General features: G+C 38.1%; 1 protein-coding gene across 2 annotated transcripts in view; it reads left to right on the plus strand.

The window, feature by feature from the left end:
- TMEM116 (transmembrane protein 116) overlaps window positions 1-16,329 on the plus strand; it is an 88,807-nt gene that overhangs the window by 25,014 nt on the left and 47,464 nt on the right. The window lies entirely within an intron of this gene.

Genomic DNA, 16,329 nt, shown 5'->3' on the forward strand with positions numbered 1-16,329 from the left:
GGGCAAGATATACTCATTTAATATTATATATATATCTTTCCAATCTTCTTCCCTATAAGTATGTGCATTTTAAAATAAAATAATACATTAATTCTTTTTTTCTTTATTGATTTTAAAGAGAGAGGAGGGGAGAGGGAGAGATAGAAACATCGATGAGAGAGAACATCTATTGGCCACCTCCTGCATGCCCCCCACTGGAGATTTGGCCCACAACCTGGGCATGTGTCCTGACTGGGAATTGAACTGGCGACCTCTTAGTGCATGGGTTGACACTCAACCACTGAGCCACACCAGCCAGGCTACATTAATACTTTTTGCAATCTGCTTTTATTATTCAACATATTGTGACCATATTTACATGTAATGAAATAGTCTTCTATAACATCTTTTGAGATTACTGCTTGTTTTTTTATTCTAGGAATATAATAATCATTGGATTTTGGAAATACTGCAGATGATTACATATGGGTTATATATAACCTTTGTGCATTTTATCTGTGCTGTAGTAGATTAACCTACACAGTGCTATCAATTTATAAAGTTTCTTTTATATTTCTGAAACTTCCAGTGTGAAAAAGGAGAGGTTAAAATACAGTATGTACTCACTGCTAGATGTTTCCTCTGGAATTTATTACTAGAGGGGAAATTTCTTTCAATTTAATAGGAAAATAATAGTATGTAATTGGTGGTATGAAATCCATGTACTAATATGTTACCTATCTCATATGAACTCTCATATCTTAGAGATACTTTATTCAGTCCTGCTGATAACCTCATAAATTAAATAAAGTTAAGCCTATATTGTTTTCTCAAATAAGGAAGTAATATTATAGTCTTGAAAGTAAAAAAATCCTGGACCTGATTCATTTTGTAATGTTAGGCAAGTGCTAATCTTTCTGATCTTCAGTCTCCTAATCTATAAAATAGTCATTACAAACACTTACCTTATGCTTGGCATAGGTGTGATTAACGTTACCTTTTTTTTACAACTTTATTGAGCTATACATACTATAAAGTACATATATTTAAAGTGTACAATTTGATCATTTTTACATATGTATACCCCCATGAAGTCATCACCACGATCGAGATAATAATATTTCTATTTTCATCACCCTCCAAAATAATTTCCTTTACCTCATGGAGCATATGAATTTTAATAGCTGCTTTTAAAAATATTTGTTGTATGTTTTCAATATCTGGCTCATTTCTAAGTTGGTGTTCATTGTTTGTCTTCTCCCATGTGAATTGGTGACATGCTTTTTTGTTCTTTGTATGTCAAGTAATTTAAGATTTCATCTTAGACACTGTCAGTGCTATGGTGCATAGACTCTCGATCTTTTTATAATTCTCTGGAGAATGCTAATGTTTTTGTTTAGCAGGCAGTCAACCAAATTAGGTTTAGAATGTGTGTTTGTTTAATCATCTTTAGGCAGTGCTTCAAACCTTAGTCTAGTTTTCTAAGCCTTGCCTATCCTACTTTGGGACTGTAATGTACATCATGGTGCGGTGGGTTAGGTTGAGATTTGTATGGAATCACACAGAATTAGAACATCCTCTTTTTTGCTTTGTCACTTCTGGGATTTCCTTCCACACTTTCCTTCCTGAAGGTTGCCCTTGTTTGGTTTCTGTGGCCTAAAAGATAGGTTTCTATTAGACTTTTAGGTGCCTTAACTGAGCAGCAGATTGGTGTACAAACTTGAGGCAAAGTTGTGAGAGAGAAAGAGAAACTTACTTCTGTGCAGTTCACCTTTCTATGTTTGACTCCCTTCCACAATCCACATGTTCTTGTTTGCTTTTCAGAGTCCTCAAGTTGATTTTTATATTTTTCTGAGTTTTTGTTTATAATTAGTGTGAGAGATGGGCTGTAGAGGGTTTAAGCACACTAGCATATTTAGTTAGTTCTATTTTTTTAATGGTGGTAAAATACACATAATAAAATTTACCATCATTTAAAAAATTTTATTTATTGATTTTACAAAGAGAGAAGTGTGTGTATGAGGGGGGGGGGGGCGGCAGAGAGAAACACCAGTTTGTTGTTTTACTTATTTATGCATTTATTGGTTGATTCTTGTATGTGCCCCAAATGGGAATCTAACCTGTAACCTTGGTGTATCGGGATGATGCTCTAACCAACTGAGCTACCTGGCCAGTGCCAAAATTTACCATCTTAACTATTTTTAAGTGTATAGCCCCATGGCATTAAGTACATTCACAGTGATGTGAATATGAACTGCCATCACTGTATAGCTCTAGAAATTTTCATCATACCAGACTAAAACTCTGTATTCATTAAACAGTAATACTCCATTTCTCTCACCCCCAGCCTCCGGTAACCACTGTTGTACTTTGTATCTCTATGAATTTGACCACTCTGGGTACCTCATGTCAGTGGATTTGTGTATTAGAACATGCAGACCCAGAGAAAATCCCTGAGACTGAAAATCTCTGTAAGCAGAGGTCAGGGAAAGATCAAAGAAAGAAGCTGGCCACTCCAGTCTGGACATTAACAGAGTTTATTAAGAGAAACTTAGCCTGGCTGGTGTGGTTCAGTGGTTGAGCATCGATCCATGCACCAAGAGGTCACTGGTTCGATTCCCGGTCAGGGCACATGCCCAGGTTGTGGGCCAGATCCCCAGTGGGGGGCATGCAGGAGGCGGTCAGTTGATGTTCTCTCTCATCAGTGTTTCTCCCTCTCTCTTCCTCTCCCTTCCTCTCTCTCTAAAAAAATCAATAAAGAAAAAAAAATTTTTTTTTTAAAGGAGAAACTTACATATGAGCCACACCTTGGGTGCCTCCAAAACAAAATGGATATTTTCTACACTTCTTGGCAAGTACCAAAGAACTATGTTGGGTAAAGGGGGAAATAGTCATGAGTACTAGTAGGAGAATGCTACCAGGTTTGGGAAATTACTTTACATGTTTGACCAGGTCAGGACAATGGCCTATTTCAGGAACCAGCATGTAGTGGGAGGCAGGGAAGGGGTGCTAATTTATGTCAGAATGAACATTTATTATGGTTAGACAGTCTCTGATGGGGGATTGTGGTAAGCAATCTCCCTTATGGCCCAGGTCCAGCTCACAGGTCATGGAACAGTCTCTCTTGTCCTTAAGTGTCTAGCTTATTTCATTCAGCTTAATGTCTTCAAGGTTCATCTACATCAGCGGTTCTCAACCTGTGGGTCACGACCCCTTTTGGGGTTGACCAACCCTTTCACAGGGGTCGCCTGAGACATAACAGTAGCAAAATTACAGTTATGAAGTAGCAACAAAAGTAATTTTATGGCTCGGGGTCACCACAACATGAGGAACTGTATTAAAGGGTCGTGCCATTAGGAAGGTTGAGACCCACTGATCTATATTATAGCATGTGTCAGAATTTCAATGCTTTATAAGGCTAAATAATATACCATTGCATGGCTATACCACATTTTATTTATCCCTTCATTCATTGATGGACACTTGGGTCACTGCTATCTTTTGCTTAGTGTGAATAGTGCTGCTATGAACATTTGTGTACATGTATTTCTTTGGATGCTTATTTTCTAATAAAGTCCAACTTACCAATTTTTTCTTTAACGGGTCATGCTTTTACAGTTATCTGAAAACTGATCACCAGACCCAAGGTCTTCTAGATTTTCTCTTGTTTTATAGTTTTGTATTTTACATTTGGGTCTATGACTAATTTTGAGTTATTTTTTATGAAATGTGTAAGTCTTTGTCTTTATATTTTTGCATATGAATGTTCATTAGTTTCAGTACCATTTGTTGAAAAGACTATCCTTTCTCCACTGAATTGGCTTTGCTCCTTTCTCAGATTAGTTGACTATATCACTGTTAGCATACTATGTCTTCATCCATTTATTTTTAATCTGTGACTTTATATTTAAAGTGGGTTTTTTTGTAGATAACATATAGTTTGGTCTTGTTTTTATTTTGGGGAGAGGTTAATTCTCATTCAATATTTTTCCATTTATTTTTAGACCGAGTGGAAGGGAGGGAGGGAGAGAGAGAGAGAGACATCAGTGAGAGAGAGAGATATTGATTGGTTGCCTCCAATACGACCCCGACTGGGACCAGCGATTGAATTTGCAACCCAGGTACTTGCCTTTAGCAATCAAACCTGAGACCCTTTGGTTTGTGGACTGATGCTCTAACTGCTGAACCAAACTAGCCAGAGCAGATCTTGTTTTTTAAAATCTACTTTGATAGTTCTCTGTCTTTTAAAAAAGTTTTTATTGAGATATATTTGACATAATATATTAATTCAATATACAACGATTCAGTATTTGCATATACTGTAAAATGATCACCACAGTACATCTAGTTAGCATCCATCGCCATACATAGTTACAAAAATTTTTTTCTTATGATGAGAACTTTTAAGATTTACTCTCAGCAACTTTCAAATATACAATACAGTATTTTGAACTACAGTCACCATGCTGTACATTACATTCCCATGACTTATTTATTTTATAATTGGAAGTTTGTACCTCTTGACCCCCTTCACATATTTTTCACATTCCCCACTCCTACCTCTGGAAAACACTAATCTGTTCTCTATACATATTTATAAACTCTTTTTTTTTTTTTAAGATTCCATATGTGAGATCATGCAGTATTTGTCTTTTTCTGTGTGATTTATTTTATTTTTTTATCCTCACCCAAGGACATTTTTCCAATTTTTGTTCAGATAGAGTGGGAGAGAGAGAGAGAGAGAGAAACATCGACCTGAAAGGAACACATCGAGTGGCTGCCACCCACACGACCCAACCAGGGCCAGGGACAAACTGCAACCAAAGTACGTGCCCTTAGCGGGAACCGAACCTGGGTCTCTCTGGACCGCAGGCCGACGCTCTAACCGCTGGGCCAAACCGGCCAGGGCTGTGTGATTTATTTTAAGCATAATGCTCTAGGTTCATCTATATTGTTGAAAATGGCAAACTTTTACTTTTTTTTATGGCTGAATAATAGTCCATTGTATGTATATATACCAATTTTCTTCATTCATGCAATGATGGACATTTAGGTTTTTTCCATATGTGGGCTATTGTAAATAATGTAGTGAACATGGGGTTGCATATATCTTTTCAAGGTAGTGTTTTTGTTTCTTTCAGATAAATATCCAGAAAATATCCAGAAGTGAGTTGCTGGATCATATAGTAGTTCTAGTTTTAATTTTTTGAGAAACTCCATACTGTATTTTATATTGGCTGCACCACTTTACATTCCCACCAACAAGGCACAAGATTTTCTTTTCTCCACGTCCTTGCCAATACTTGTTATTTCTTGTTGTTTTTATAATAGCTATTCTAATTGATATCTCATTGTGGTTTTGCAGTTCCATGATGATTAGTGATGTTGAGCATCCTTTCATGTACCTGTAGGTCATTTGTATGTTTTCTTTGGAAAAATGTCTATTCAGATCTTCTGCCCACATTTAAATTGAATTGTTCTTTGGTTATTGAGTTGTATGAGTTCTTTATATATTATTGCATATTAACCCCTTACCAGATATATGATTTGCAGATATTTTCTCCCATTTGGTAAGTTGCCTTTTCATTCCATTGATGGTTTTCTTGCTGTGCAGAAGCTTTTTAGTTTGATATAATCCCACTTGTTTATTTTTATTTTTGTTGCCTTTGCTTTTGGTGTCAGATTTTAAAAAGCATCACCGTGACTGATGTCAAGGAGCTTCCCACCTATGTTTTCTTCTATGAAAATTTTAGTTTCAAGTCTTACATTAAAATATTTATTTCATTTGGGTTAATTTTTGTGTATAGTGTAAGATAGTGATCCAGTTTATTTATTTTTTGTATGTGGCTGTCCAGTTCCCCAAACCATTTATCAAAGAGACTGTCCTTTTCCCATTGTATATTCTTGACTTATTTGTCATAAATTAATTGACCATATATGAATGGGTTTATTTGTGGGTTCTTTATTCTGTTCCATTGATCTGTGTGTACTGAAGTACGTTCCCTTGACCAGAATCGAACCCGCAGATGCTCTAACCGCTGAGCAGAACTGGCTAGGGCATCTATTGTCTTTTAAGTCTCTATTTCATTTACTTCTGCTCTGATCTTTGTTATTTTCTGCCTCTACTTATTTTGGGCTTCGTTTGTTGTTGTTGTTTTACTAGTTCCTAGAGGTTTAATGTTAGGTTATTTGAGTTTTTTCTTTCTTGATGTAGGCATTTATCTCTATGAACTTCCTTTTTAAAACTGTTTTTGCTACATCCCATACATTTTGGTATTTTGTATATCTTTAAAAAATTTTTTTTTCTTTTTATTGATTTTAGAGAGAGAGAAAGTGAGAGGGAGAGAGAGATAGAAACATTGATGAGAGAGAACATTGACCGGCCGCCTCCTGCATGCTCCCTACCAGGGGTCTGACCCACAACCTGGACATGTGTCCTCTTGGTGCATGGGTCGATGCTCAATCACTGAGCCACACCGGTAGGACAGTATTTTGTATTTTCATTTTTGTTTGTCTCAAGGTATTTTTAAATATTTCTTCTTTCACCCATTCACTGTCACTGTCTTTTAATTGTATTTAGACCATTCATATTTAAAGCAATTATTGATGTGGTAGGATTAACATCTACCATGTTTATAACTGTTTTCTATTCGTTGCTTCTGTTTTGTTTTGTTTTTTAATTTTTTTCTTTATTGATTTTTAAAGAGGAAGGGAGAAGGAGAGAGGTGGAAACATCGATGAGAGAGAACATCAACTGGCTGCCTCCTGCATTTCTCCCACTGGGGACTTTGCCCACAACCCAGGCATGTTCCCTGACTGGGAATCTAACCGGTGACCTCTTGATGTATGGGTTGATGTTCAACTATTGAGTCACACCAGCCAGGCTGTTGCACCTGTTTTTTATTTCTTTCTTTGTCTTCCCTCCCTTTTTTTCTTCCAATTTTTATTAATTTATTTTTGTTACAGCTGTTTCTCCTTTCCCCCCCAGACACCCTCCTTCCCATCCTGCCCCCCCCCCCCATAATTGTTGTCTATGTCCATTAGTTATTCATATATGCATATAAGTTCTTTGGTTCATCTCATCCATCCCTCCCGCCCCCCCTCTTCTGTGGTTTATCAATCTGAACCATACTCCTTCCTATGTCTCTGGGTCTATTTTGTTCATCAGCTCACCTTGTTCATTATATTCCACAAATAAGTGAGATCATATGGTATTTGTCTTTCTCTGATTGACTTATTTTGCTTAGCATAATACTCTTGAGGTCCCTCCATGTTGTCTCAAAGAATAAGAGATCTTTTATTCTTACACCTGCATAGTATTCCATTTTATAGATGTACCACTGCTTTTTTATCCACTCATCTGTTGATGAACACTTGGGCTGTTTCCAGATCTTAGCAATTGTAAATAGTGCTGCTATGAACATAGGGATACATATATCCTTTCTGATTGGTGTTTCATGCTTCTTAGGATATATTTCTAGAAGTGGGATCACGGGGTCAAATGACAGATCAATTTTTAATTTTTTGAGGAAACACCATATTGTTTTCCATAGTGGCTGCACCAGTCTGCATTCCCACCAGCAGTGTTCTAGAGTCCCCTTTTCTCCACACCCTCACTAACACCTGTTGTTTGATGATTTGTTGATGGCAGCCATTCTGGCAGGTGTGAGGTGATACCTCATTGTTGTTTTAATTTGCATCTCTCTGATGATTAGTAACGTTGAACATTTCTTCATATATCTCTTGGACATTTGTATGTCTTTTTTGGAGAGGTGTCTATTTAGGTCCTCTGCCCATTTTTTAATTTGGTTCTTGGTCCTCCTTTTGTTGAGTTATATGAGCACTCTATATATTTTGGAAATTAACCCCTTATCTGATGTATCATTGGCAGTTATGCTCTCCCATACAGTGGTTTCCCATTCCTTTTTGATGGTTGTTTCTTTTGCTGTGCAGAAACTTTTGAGTTTGATGTAGTCCCACATGTTCATTTTTTCCTTTGTTTCTCTTGCCTTAGGTGATGTATCAGTGAAAATTCAGCTCAATGTCCTGATGTCTCAGATTTTGTTGCCTACATTTTCTTCTAGGATTTTTATGGATTCACGGGTCACATTTAAGTCTTTTATCCATTTTGAGTTTATTCTATGTATGGTGTAAGTTGATGGTCTAGTTTCATTTTTTTGCATGTAACCGTCCAGTTTTCTCAACACCATTTCTTAAAGAGGCTGTCTTTACTCCATTGGATGCTTTTGCCACCTTTTTCAAATATTAATTGAGCATAATATCTTGGATCAATTTCTGGGTTCTCTATTCTCTTCCATTGATCTATATGCCTGTTCTTGTGCCATACGAGGCTGTTTTGATTACAGTAGCTTTCTAGTATAACCTGATATCCGGTATTATGATCCCACCTATTTGTCTTTCTTTTTCAAGATTGCTGTGGCTATTCGGGGTCTTTTTTGGTTCCATATGAACTTTCGAAGTATTTGTTTTAGTTCTGTGAAATATGGCGTTGGTATTTTCATGGGGATTGCATTGAATCTATAGATTGCTTTGGGTAGTATGGACATTTTAATGACGTTAATCCTTCCATTCCATGAACAAGGTATGTGCTTCCACTTTTTTATATCTTTCTCTTATGTATTTTTTTCAATGTGCTGTAGTTTTCTTCCAATAGGTCCTTTACTTCTTTGGTTAAGTTTATTCCTAGATATCTTAATTTTTTTTTTTTTTTTTGCTGCAGTGGTAAATGGGATTGTTTTTTTAGTTTCTCTTTCTGTGAGTTCATTATTGGTATATAAAAATGCCATTGATTTCTTGATGTTAATTTTGTGTCATGCTATCTTGCCAAATTCATTTATTAAATCTAGCAGTTTTTTGGTGGGGTTCTTAGGGTCTTCTATGTATATTATTATGTCATTTGCAAATAATGACAGTTTCACTTCCTCCTTTTCAATTTGGAACCCTTTTATGTTTTCTTCATGTCTGATTGCTGTGGCTAAGACTTCCAGTACTATGTTAAATAAGAGTGACAAAAGTGGGCATCCCTGTCTTTTTTCTGTTCTTAAGAGAAATGCTTTTAGTTTTTGCTCATTGAGTATGATGTTGGTACATATACACAATGGAGTACTATGCAGCTGTAAGAAAGAAAGATCTCTTATCCTTTGAGATGACATAGAGGGCCCTGGAAAGTATTATCCTAAGTGAAACAAGCCAAGCAGAGAAAGACAAATAACACATGATCTCACTTATTTATGGAACATAATAAACATAGCAGATGAATCCCACTTGGTTATGGTGAATATATATATATATATATTTTTATGTATTGCTGGATCTGATTTGCTAATATTTTGTTCAGGATTTTGGCATCTATGTTCATCAGGGATATTGGCCTGTAGTTTTCTTTCTTCGTAGTGTCTTTATCTGGTTTTGAAATTAGAATTATGCTGGCCTCATAAAACAAGTTTGGAAGTCTTCCTTCTTCTTGAATTTTTAGGAATAGTTTGAGGAGAATGGGTGTTAGTTTTTTTTTTTAATGCTCGGTAAAACTCCCCCCTGAAGCCATCTGGGCCTGGGCTTTTGTTTGCTGGGAGAGTCTTGATTACATCTTCAATTTCCTTAGTTGTTATTGGTCGGTTTAAGTTTTCTATCTCTTCCCAGTTTAGTTTTGGGAGATTATATGTTTCTAGAAATTTGTCCATTTCTCTTAGATTGTCCAACTTGTTGCCATAGAATTGTTCATAGTATCTGTTAACATTCCTTTGTATTTCTGTGGTGTCAGTTGTTACTTCTCCTCTTTCGTTTTTGATTTTGTGTATTTGGGTTCTCTCTTTGTTTCTTGGTGAGTCTAGCTAAGGATCCATCAATCTTGTTTATCTTTTCGAAGAACCAACACTTTGTTTCATTGATCCTTTGAATCAGTTTTTTTGGTTTCTACGTCATTTATTTCTTTTCTGATCTTTACTATTTCCTTCCTTCTACTTGCTCTGGGCTTTTTTGTTTGTTGGCTTGCTTTCTAGTTCTTTTTGTTTTTGTTTTTGTTTTTAAATCCTCACCCAAGGACATTTTTGCATCTATCTTCAGACAGAGTGGGAGGGAGAGAGGGAGAAAGATGCTGTAACTGCTGAGCCAAACCGGCCAGGGCTTCTTTCTTGTTCTTTGAGTTGTGAGGTTAGATAGTCAATTAGAAATATTTCTTGTTTCTTGAGGTAGCCCTGTAGTGCTATGAACTTCCCTCTCAGAACTGCTTTCGATGCATCCCATAGATTTTGTGTTGTTGTGTGTTCATTTTCATTGGTTTCCAGGAAGTTTTTAATTTCTTCCTTGATCTCCTTGGAATCCCATTCATTGTTTAATAACATGCTCTTTAGCTTTCATGTGTTTAGATGTCTTTGTATGTTCTTGTTGAAGTTGATTGCTAGTTTCATGCCATTGTGATCTCAGAAGATGCTTGATATATATGATTTCAATCTTCTTAAACTCGTAGAGACTTAATTTGTGCCCTAACATGTGGTCTATCTTTGAGAATGTCCCATGTGCACTTGAGAAGAATGTAAATTCTGCAGTTCTGGGGTGTTATTCTCTGTAGATATCTATTAAATCCATTTGATCTAGTGCATTATTTAGAGTCTCTGTTTCCTTGCTAATTTTTTGTCTAGAGGATCTATCCAATGATGTCAGTGAGTGCTGAAGACCCCTGCTATGATTGTATTGCTGTTGATTTCTCCTTTGAAGTCCTCCAGATGATGTTTAATATATTTTGATGTTCCTGTATTGGGTGCATATATGTTTACCAAGGTTATATCTTCCTGTTGGATATATCCTTTCAATATTATGTTGTGGCCTTCTTTGTTTCTAGTGATGGCCTTCCTTTTGAAATCTATTTTATCAGATATGAGTATTGCTACCCCAGCTTTTTTTTCCTTTCCATTTGCTTGGAAGATTTTTTTCCATCTCTTCACTTTCAACCTATGTGAGTCTTTTGTTGTGAGGTGGGTCTCTTGTAAACAACATATATGAGTCATGCTTTCTTATCCAATCAGCTACTCTGTGTCTTTTTTTTTTTTCCAAATCTTTATTGTTGGATGTAAAATGTATTACAGATGTTCCACATTTTCCCCCATTGACCCCCTCCTCCCCCCTCCCGCCCCCCTCCCGCCTTTTCCCACACTATTGTCTGTGTCCATTGGTTATGCATATAAGTTCTTTGGTTTATTTCTTCCCACCCCCCTAACACCTTTCCCTTTGAGGTTTGTCAGTCTAGCAATGAATTTGTGCTTCTTAATCCCTTCACCTTTTTCACCCATTCCCCCAACCCCCTTCCCAACTGGCAACCAACAAAATGTTCTCTGTATCTATGAGAATATTTCTGTTCTTCCTGTTCATTTTGTTTGTAGATTCCATTGTTGATAGATATGTATGCATTGCCATTTTGTTTGTTTACACATTTTATCTTTTTCTTCAAAAAGACCCTTCATCATTTCATATAATAACAGTTTGGTAGTGATGAACTCCTTTAACTTTTTCTTGTCTGGGAAAGTTTTTATATGTCCATCGATTCTAAATGACAGCTTTGCAGGATAGAGTAATTTTGGTTGTAGGTTCTTGGTTTTCATCACTCTGAATATTTCTTGCCACTCCCTTCTGGCCTGCAAAGTTTCTTGTGAGAAATCAGCTGACAGCCTAATGGGAACTCCCTTGTAGGTAACTAGCTGCCTTTCTCTTGCTGCTTTTAAGATTCTCTCTTTGTCTTGAACCTTTTGCATTTTGATGATGATGTGTCTTGGTGTGGGCCTCTTGGGGTTCATCTTGTTTGGGACTCTCTGTGCTTCCTGGACTTGTATGTCTGTTTCCTTCACCAAGTTAGGAAAGTTTTCTGCCATTATTGTTTCAAACAGGTTTTCGATTTCTTGTTCTCTCTCTTCTCCTTCCGGCAATATGCGAATGTTGGCACACTTGAAGTTGTCCCAGAGGCTCCTTACACTATCCTCATTTTTTTGGATTCTTTTTTCTTTTTGCTGTTCTGATTGGGGATTTTTTGCTTCCTTATATTTCAAATTGATGGTTTACTCCTTGGATTTACATACTCTATTATTGAAGCTGTGTAAATTATTCTTTATTTTAGTTAATGCCTCCTTCAATTCTAACTGTGTATCCATGATTTCTAACTGGTCCTTTTTTATGCTCTTGAGGCCCTCACTAAGTTCACTGAGGTTCTCACTAAGTTCATTGAGCATCCTTATAAGCAGTATTTTGAACTCAGTATCTGTTAGGTTGCTTATCTCCATTTCGCTTAGTTCTTTTCTTAGGGTTTTGTTCTGTTCTTTCATTTGGGACCTGTTTCTTTGTCTCCTCATTTTGGCTGCCTCCCTGTGTTTGTTTCAGTGTATTAGTTAATGAGAGGTATGGGGCTCGTTTGAAAGAATTTAGGAAAAACCTGAAGCAGTTCCAAGACCAGCCAATCCTATGGTTAAGCAAGTGGTAACAGCTTGGGTGGGCTTGAAAGTTGGGTGGGGTGGGGCGGGGCCTCAGCAGGGCGGGGCTACCAGTGTGAGCCACATTGCTGGAGTCCCAGATATGGTAGCTGTCTGCTGCCCCTGGGAAGGGCTCACCAAAGGAACAAAGGCCTCTTACAGCACGTTTGTCCCCGAGGAAGCCCCCTCTCCAGCCCTCGCTCCAGTGCCAGACAGCTCAGTTCTTCCCTGTATGTCTCTGGTGCCCCTTGAGCTGCCTCCCCTCCAAACTTAGAGGGAAAGAGTCCGATAAGTCCGTGCGCGGGCTCTTTAGGGAGCTTCCTGGGGCTCCAGCCACTTCAGCTTCCCTGAGCCTCAGTTTCCGCTGTTTTTTCCAGCCAGAAGTTATGGGGACTTCTCTTCCTGGCACTGGAACCCTGAGCGGGGCACCTGGTGTGGGATGGGGACCCCTCAGTCCTCAGGAAGGACCTTCCCAGCCTCGGGAGCCTCCTGATTTTTATCCGCCACACGTGGGTGTGGGACCAGCCCGTCGCGCAGCCGTGCCGCCGCCGCCCCTCACGCCACCGCCCCTCCTACCAGTCTGGATGTAGTGGCTTTTTTAAATTCCATAGTTGTAGGACTTACATTCAGCTTGATTTCAGGCAGTTTTGAATGATGGTTGTTCTGTAGTTTAGTTGTAACTTTGATGTGGTTGTGGGAGGACGCGATACCGCGTTTACCTACGCCGCCATCTTGATCAGAAGTCTCTACTCTGTGTCTTTTGATTGGAGCATTTAATCCATTTACATTTAAGGTGATTATTGATATGTAATTATTTATTGCCATTTTTGTTTATTGTGGTTCTATTTTATTCCTTTTTCTTCTACTAATTACAGCAGTCCTTTTAACATGTCTTGCAGTGCTGGTTTGGTGTCAATATATTCCCTTAGCCTTTTTTTTGTCTGGGAAGCTCTTTATTTGACCTTCTATTTTGAATGATAGCCTTGCTGGATAGAGTAGTCTTGGGTTCAGATCCTTGTTTTTTATGACCTTGATTACTTCATGCCATTCCCTTCTGGCCTGTAGTGTTTCTGTTGAGAAGTCAACTGATAGCCTTATGGATGTTCCTTTGTAGGTAACCTGTTGCTTGTCTCTTGCTGCCTGTAGGGATTCTCTCTTTGTCTTTAATTTTTGGCATTTTAATAATTATGTGTCTTAATGTGGGCCTGTTTAAGTTCTTGTTACTGGGGCTTTCTGTGCTTCTCAAACTTGAATGCCTTCTTCCTTCACCAAGTTAGGGAAGTTTTCTGTCACTATTTCTTCAAATATATTCTCTAACCCTTGCTCATTTTCTTCTTCTTCTTCTGGAGCTCCTAGCATGCAAATATTGTAATGTTTCCAGTGTCCCACAGTTCTCTTAAGCTGTCTACCTGTTTTTTTTTATTGTTTTTTCCTTTTGGTTTACTGATTGGTTGATTTTTTTCTACCCTGTGTTCTAATTCACTGATCAGTTCTCAGCTTCTTATATCCTGCTGGCTATTCCTTCCAATGTGTCCTTTTTTTCTGCTGTGCCATTCTTCATTTCCACCTGGTTGGTTTTCAATGTTTCTATATCTTTACTCATCCTATTGAGCTCCTTACTCATGCTGTTGAGCTTCCTCATTATCACGGCTCTGAACTCTACCTCTGATAACTTGCTTAACTGCATTTTATATATCTCATCTTTAGTAGAGTTCTCTTGTTCTTTCATTTGGGATTTGTTTCTTTGTTTCACCATGTTGGCTATCTCAGTGGATTTTGGAGCCTGCCAAATTTTCTTTGTGGGTATTGGTATTCCACTTGTTGTAGCTCCCTCTACTGGGTTTGAATGAGTATAAGAGGACCCTTATTAAACACCACTGTCAATTCATATTTTCCTGGGTAGATTTGCAAGCCCAGGAAAGGTTCAGTTATTTTGTAGCTCTTTGCTTGGAGTCTATTAGTCTCAGTTACTTAATGAACCTTGAGTTGTAGTGCTCAGTTGAATGAAAAACTCCTTCAGGTGTTCAGCATAAGAGGATTTCCAGAGGGTGGGGCAGTTGCTGGCTGTTAATGGGTTCTATTTGCATTTCTCTGGCCCAGCTGGGTGGGGTTAAGTCTCTGAGGGAGAGGCTGCTGCTTCTTCCCAGAGTTCCAGGAAGGTGTTCCCGGAGCAAGTTGGCCACTGTCCTGTGTGGCCGTTGACTCAGCAAAAACTCTGAGCACCCTCCAAATCCCAGGTGTCCCCACACAGTTCCAGTCTAGTCCTCCCTCCCTCTGCTGAACCCAAGGTGGGTGAGTATATGCACCTAATTTAGTGCTCTGTCCTGGCCCTCTGCACTGTGGAGCCAGCTTGGGATTTTAACCCTGGAGGAGCTTCTCACAGCTAAAACAGCTGCTGTCCATGGGCTCCCAGCCCACCCTCTCACATCTTGGCAAACCTACTAGGCTCGATTCAGTGTCCTTTCTTCCTGTCTCTGGTTATGTGGGCTTTTCTGCTGCTTTTTCCTGATGATTTGTCTTTATTTTAGTTGTAATTCCATTTTGGTCTTGGGAGATGGCCTGTGTAGCTTCCATTTACTCTGCCCTCTGCCACCATTTTGGAATCTCCCTTTCTTGGGTTTTAATTGAGCATTTTATATGATTCTGTATATACTTTTCTTCTGGCTACTTTAAAATTTTTCTCTTAAAAAGAAACAATTTGATTATGATATGACTTGATATTATTTTTTTTATATTTCTTGTTTTGGGGATCAATTACGCTTTTGAGCCTTTGAGTTTATAGTCCTCATCAAATTTGAAAAGTTTTTGTCTATTATTTCTTCAAATATTTTTTTTGTCCCCTCTCCCTCACCATTTACATTACTGTCAGTGCTTTTATTACTTGTATACTGGGCTGCTTGAAGTTTTCCCACACACCACTGATACTTTTTAATAGTTTTTAGACTCTTTGGTTCTGTTTTTTATTTTATATATATTTTTATTGCTGTACATTCAAGTTCACTAATCTTTTCTTCTGCTATGTCTAATCTTTGTGCATGTGTGTATTTTTAAATACAATCCATTGTAGTTTTTATCTCTAGCAATTCAATTTAGCTCTAAAAAATATCTTCCAGCCTGGCCAGTTTGGCTCAGCGGTAGAGCATCGGCCCATGGACCAATGAGTCACGGGTTTGATTCTGGCCGAGGGCACGTATTGGTTGTGGTTCATCCCCGGCCCTGGTTGGGGTTGTGCTGGAGGCAACACATCAACTGGCTGTTGTGGCTCAGTTGGTTGAGCATTGCTCATGCACCAAGAGGTTACTGGCTTGATTCCTGGTCAGAGCACATGCCCAGATTGTGTGCTCGATCCCCAGTAGGAGGTGTGTAGGAGGCCACTGATCAATGTTTCCTCTCATTGATGTTTCTTTCTCTCTCCCTTTCTCTTCTTCTCTCTCTAAAATCAATTTAAAAACATTAGAAATATCTTCCTTGTCTCTACTTACTAAAATTATAAAATACAGTTATAACTATTTTATTGTGTGTTACTTCTAATTCTAATATTGATTTTTTTTTTCTTAGTGTGGGACAAGTTTTCCTCCCTATTTGAGACAATCTTTTATTGAATGCAAGACATTGTGAATTTTATCCTTTTGGGTACTGGATATACCTGTATTCCTATAACCATTCTTGAATTTTATTTTATTATTATTATTATTTTTATACTTTTCCATTTATCTTCAGATAGAGTGAGGGGGGGGGGAGAGAGAGAACGAACATTGATGTGAGAGAGACACATCGACTGGTTGCCTCCTGCATGACCCTGACCAGAGCCAGGGACCAAACTGCAACCGAAGTACGTGCCCTTGACCAGAATCAAACCCGCGACTCTTTGGCCCTC

The sequence above is a fragment of the Molossus molossus genome, unplaced genomic scaffold, assembly GCF_014108415.1.
Source record: "Molossus molossus isolate mMolMol1 unplaced genomic scaffold, mMolMol1.p scaffold_m16_p_22, whole genome shotgun sequence".
Lineage (NCBI taxonomy): Eukaryota > Metazoa > Chordata > Mammalia > Chiroptera > Molossidae > Molossus > Molossus molossus.